This window comes from Papaver somniferum, chromosome 1 (assembly GCF_003573695.1).
Source record: "Papaver somniferum cultivar HN1 chromosome 1, ASM357369v1, whole genome shotgun sequence".
Lineage (NCBI taxonomy): Eukaryota > Viridiplantae > Streptophyta > Magnoliopsida > Ranunculales > Papaveraceae > Papaver > Papaver somniferum.
Genome location: NC_039358.1, coordinates 12,429,307 through 12,434,719, shown reverse-complemented (window position 1 = coordinate 12,434,719; position 5,413 = coordinate 12,429,307). Strand labels below are relative to the sequence as shown.

Genomic DNA, 5,413 nt, shown 5'->3' with positions numbered 1-5,413 from the left:
GATTTCGGCACAAGTCAACAAGGAGAGAACGACATTTGAAGAACTACATTCAAAGCACTATATGTGAAATACTGTGTATAAAGCTTTGTTATTGAACCGCACAAGGGGGAGTGTTATGGGGCCTATGGCCCGTGGATGTGTGGTCCATTAGATGATTAGGTTTTCCATTTCCTGTAAATAAAGAACATTGTATTTATGTAATCACTGATGCCTCTTTATCAATACCAAGTTCTTCTCCTTCTCTAATTGTTTCTCCAAAAATATATACATTTTAGTTGGAAACATCACTAATTTCATAATGTGTCGCATCCTAAATTTTTGAAAACTGTTCGTGTCCGCATCCGCGTCAGTGCAACCCAGCATCCAAAGGAATAGACTAATAGGACACCCACCTCTTTATACAGCGGTTTTAACACCAAGTCCATATCCGGTAATTTCCTAAAAAGTCAAATAGAACTATAGAAGGAAGGAGTCTGTGCAATTAGGTTTCAAGCTTGGCAATCTACATTGTAGCACTGGCACAAATCAACTACGATGTGTCCCTTTAGTCCCGGCTGGGGCTGGGGGTGTTAGTCATTAACAATGTATTGGTGTTGGAATATTAATTTGCCTCGACAAAAATGAGGTTTCACAAAACAAAAAAAGCCTGTGATTTTTGAACTCAAACCTACAAAGTGTTCATTAACAGACAGAACAAATTAAATGGTGCAAATTTTCGATCTTTCGACACATCAAGCACCCCGAAGTAACAACTTAAATCACCGATGATCTAAATGTACTTTCTGTGCAGCACAACCAAAAGCGTTATCACATACAACTTTCAAGTATATAAAGAAAAGATGGCAAAAACCAAATCCCTGAATGATTCATAAACTGGGACGAACGGATGGATGGATGGATGCCAACTAAGAATGATACACGATCAAACTAGTAGGATAATTCACTACGTAAATATCTTTACCAGAGACATTTTTCTTCTCCTTAACAAGTATGGAGTCCGAGACTAAAATTGGCCAAGACTTGAGATGTTAATGGGATTATTGACAGATAACCATAGCATAGCTGGGAATCTTAATAATCTGATGATGGGCGGCTAATGACTCCTGCAAAAAGTAAACTAAGCATTAGGAAACTAAACAATGGGCAGTGACGGCAGTCCATCATTTTCTCCACCTTAAAACGAAAAACAAAAAACGATTGAATACTTGGTTTCTATCGTAAGATTACAGTGTTCCTCCATAAATGTGGGGAATATGCATAAGAATTTGTAGGTTCGTGAGACAACACCACACCTTGTCTCAACCAGATGACGAAATCATACAAGGCAACTCAGAATCAAGATTCCAATTCCTAGGCGTTTGATTTATCACATTGCTTTTGGAAAATGACAATAAATTTATATCATGCCAGATGATCAGTCTAGTCTTATATGGACCTTAGATTCTTCTGTGACAGAGACATTGCAGAATTCCACAGAGAATCATTGCGTTTTGTGCATGGCGTTAGGAACAACAGTCAACACCTTTTGCTCAACCCAGACTAGAAGAATTTCGAATAAGTAAACCTATGACGGCCAGCTTAACTTGGGATGAAAATCAGAAAAGAAAACTTGATAGATTATCATGATCACATGATATAAAAACTTTCGAACTAAAATCTCTTCTCAGATCAGTACATAATCAAACAAACATATAGATGAAAACAACACCACCATGATCTGATTTTCTATATACTAGCTAAGGTATGATAGTAAACATTATAGTTGTCATACAGACTTGACTAATGATGTTAGCAGAAAAGGAAATGCACGGGCAGTGTCTGGAAAAAAAAAAACCATTTCAAGGCTATCCGTCATGGCAGCCAAGGATGGTAGTAGGTTTTCCAATAAAAGATGCCTTAGGTCTCTTCTATTGCAGTTTTAGCGCCATTTAGATTACTTGGTCTTCATAGGTACTACGGTTAATTCTATTGCAGCAGCTGCATCATGTCCTGCAAAAATATACTTCTGTCATTTAAAAAGGTACAAGTTAACAACTAAGAAACAATTTAGGATTTGAAACAAAGTTTACCCTAGAACAAACCCAGAACCTTAATACAGTGAGAGTAAACAGATATCTTAGCCAAATGCTGGTGCAATAATCAACCAGATCCAGTTGAGAATGGCTTTACCAACAAAACATCTTTCAGGTTTACTTAGTGAGATACAAACACAAGGAGTTCTATGTTACTATCCTACTCTGTTTAGAACAACATACATACAGTTGTTCTGAAATAAATCCTCACTCTCACTGGAGAAATCTGTGCAGTGTATTCATAACTACAGCATGATGAGTTTAGAACATGTCAGTTTCCTACAGAAATCTCTCTAAGAAACCGAAAATCCATTTCCGATATAATTATATCTTCAATCATGAAGTACAAATGCAGACCTTTACCACAAAATACATTCCTAGGAAACAATACATATTTGTGCAAACCAATGCAATGGTAAAAAGAGGTGAAAATGACTAAACAATACATGAATCCTACTATGTATGTGACCTGAAATTGTGTACACTATCTCATTTTATGGTCAAAATGTATCACATTAACGAGACTTCAAAGAAAGCATCAGGTGTAATCAAATTGTTATACCTTGAATTCGTCGGTGGTGAGAATTTTACACATATGAAGTCAGTCTGCTTTTGTAATCTCCAAGTCATCGGTTGGGTCGACCGCCAAAGCTTCATTGTGACTGGCAAACTTTTTGTAATCCGCACAAATGTTGTGCCTATGCATGGCATAGCATTCTTCATGACTTACTTGATCGCTGCCAGTGGGTCTTGTTCATCACCATACTTGATTATTAAGTACTCCTGATTGAGGAAAAACTGATTAGCTGCTAGTTATAACTAACATTAATGTCACAACATCAGGATTATTAAAAATAAAAAAGTTCCAAAACTGGAATAACAATCTTTTTATAGTACATACATGGACAGCGTGGATTACTCACTAATTTTCTCAGGAGGAATATCAGCAAATTCATTATATTCCAATCAGCAGTGCTTCCTTTGGTACACATGCATATTGGATTGATAACCTTAGTAACCACTGAATTTCCCTCTAAAAACATCCACATCCACATCCACTTTTGATTTCTTTCTTTTGGCGAGTTCCCTCTTTTTTTCCTCAAATGTAGGGAATACCGCCCTGTCTCTGTTAGGAGTCAAATCTGCAGTGTTGACGACCACTATAGAAAATATTTTCCATAGAAACGGTTAGTCTGAACATTGGACGTACTGTTGTCTCCTAATTTTCAACCACCTGCTGGTTGGTGATTGTCAAAGGCAGTTATAGAAGCAGAAAACTCCATCCTTAAAGCTGAAGTCGAATGTAAAACTTGGTTTTAGAGACCATTGATAAGAGCACTTTTCTCATCCCTCTGTCTATTGACTTCAGCTTTTATTGACTTCAGCTTTAAGGATGGAGTTTTCTGCTTCCATAGCTCCTTTCTCTTTCTTGTCTGCTTCCATAACTCAGCTAATACTGCTCCAGACTCCAGAAAGGTGAATTTGGTTCCTCACGTGACCAGGAACCTGTCTGTTTGATGCTGGCATCCCCGTTGATCACCAAACCTTGAGAGTTTATAAACTTATTAATCCCAGAAACAGGAAAGGTAGCTTTGAAGGCGTCAAAACCGATCTCTTTATTATTGACCAAAGAGAGATGTTCAAAGATGTCCCTTCAGAATTAAAAAAAAACATATAAGTGAACTGAGACAAACTAACACTACCTAACAATTTTTAAACTTCATTTGGGAAAGAAATGGAAAGGTCAAAAAGTTCAATTTTTATGTCTTTCACATCTGTATATATGTATCTATATATACATACCATGATTTTGTGAAGTACCAAATTCTTCGTCAGCATCACCCCATTCCCACTATACTGACATGGCTGCCAAGACGAGGATAGAAGTGCTCTCTTAAAATTAAAAGTCTCTTTGAACGACTCTTTAAATCGTTTATCACCACGACAACAAGGCAGCATATACGAAAACTGTTGTAATTGGCAACGAATTGGATGTTCAAACTCTTCAGATCGCTTGTCACCGTGTCATCTTAATCAACCTTGGGAACAAAGACCTTGAAAATTATTACAAAAAGATAGATCCTTATATTTTTGTTGCCACTTTCATCAACTATCTCCATCCCTATTTCATTCATTTGTCAGGATTAACTTGGCCTACTCAACAGCTAGATTCTTAATCAAAATGTTCAATGTATACAATCAGGATTTACGGAACCTAAATCTGTAGGTTTAGATCTTCAATCGCTGAGCTGATCTTTGAAATCTCATCTCGACTAACATAAATTTTGTTCTGAATATTTACAACACAAACAAAGTACTAATTACTGTATGTTTCAGTCAAAAAAAACAACAACAAATCTAACAAAATCAAAATTACGAAATCAAACCTGAAAAGCTCGACTACATTTTTCCTCTCCAGCATCACTCAATTCCCACCAGACACACATGGCCTCCATGACGAGGATGAAAGTGATCTCTTAGACTTTAAATCATGTATGAATGAATCTTCACAATCATGGCAACAAGGCAGCCTACATGAAAACTGTTGTAATTGGCAAGGAAACTGTTGTAATTGGCATGGAAACTGTTGTAATTGGCATGGAATTAGATGTTGAAACGACTCCTTCGGAAGAAAGACCTTGATAATCATTCCAAGTAGATGAATCCTTATATCACTCTTGCCAATTTCATCAAGTTTCTTAATCTTACCAGACTTGCACTCATTTTCTGTGGAAGAAACAAATAAATAACTGAAGATTTTTCTTAAATCAAGCTGCAGGAATCTCAGATCCCATTTCATTTTTCTCAGTTATTTGAGAGAATGGAGAGCGGCGGACTTATCTTCAGTATGGATAGAGTTATGTCAAAGAGCAACTTTATACACTGCTCGATCAGGTTACTTGAAGTCTTGTTCTGTATGTAGGCGCACCCATCTGTGTCCTGGTAGTTCTATTGGGGTGCCTTCATAAGTTTTGATCCAAGGCTTCATCCACCTAGTATCTCCTTGTGCTTGCTTGAAGTCTTCAAGCTTTAGGTTGGCCTTCATATGCTTGGCTAATGCTCCCCATTCTTGCGGATTGACAAATCCGTTTAGGTGTGTACTTGAAGAACCTAAAAAGGGAATACAAAAAGATCCATGAGATTTTGTTGAAAACTAAAGGAAGGAAAATCCAAAACCTACATTTGAATAATGCAACAACTAAAATTAAAAGATGTGGCTCTTATAGTCTTCTGAAATAGGATTAACTTGTTAATGAGTTATATTGAACGTCGTAAATGCATTTGCATGAAACATTTAGAAAATCGTTAAGTATTTTTTTTTCTTTTGATTTCGGTCTTGT

The 5,413-nt window shown here is 36.7% G+C and overlaps 1 long non-coding RNA gene across 1 annotated transcript; it reads right to left on the bottom strand.

Annotated features, from left to right (window-relative positions):
- Positions 1-1,589: 1,589 nt before the first annotated feature.
- On the bottom strand, positions 1,590-4,884 carry LOC113279310. The gene is made up of 5 exons (XR_003325657.1): positions 4,460-4,884; positions 3,876-4,362; positions 2,996-3,724; positions 2,635-2,855; positions 1,590-1,989 (listed from the first exon to the last, which is right to left on the bottom strand). It is a non-coding gene; the product is annotated as an uncharacterized LOC113279310 (long non-coding RNA).
- Positions 4,885-5,413: the final 529 nt, after the last annotated feature.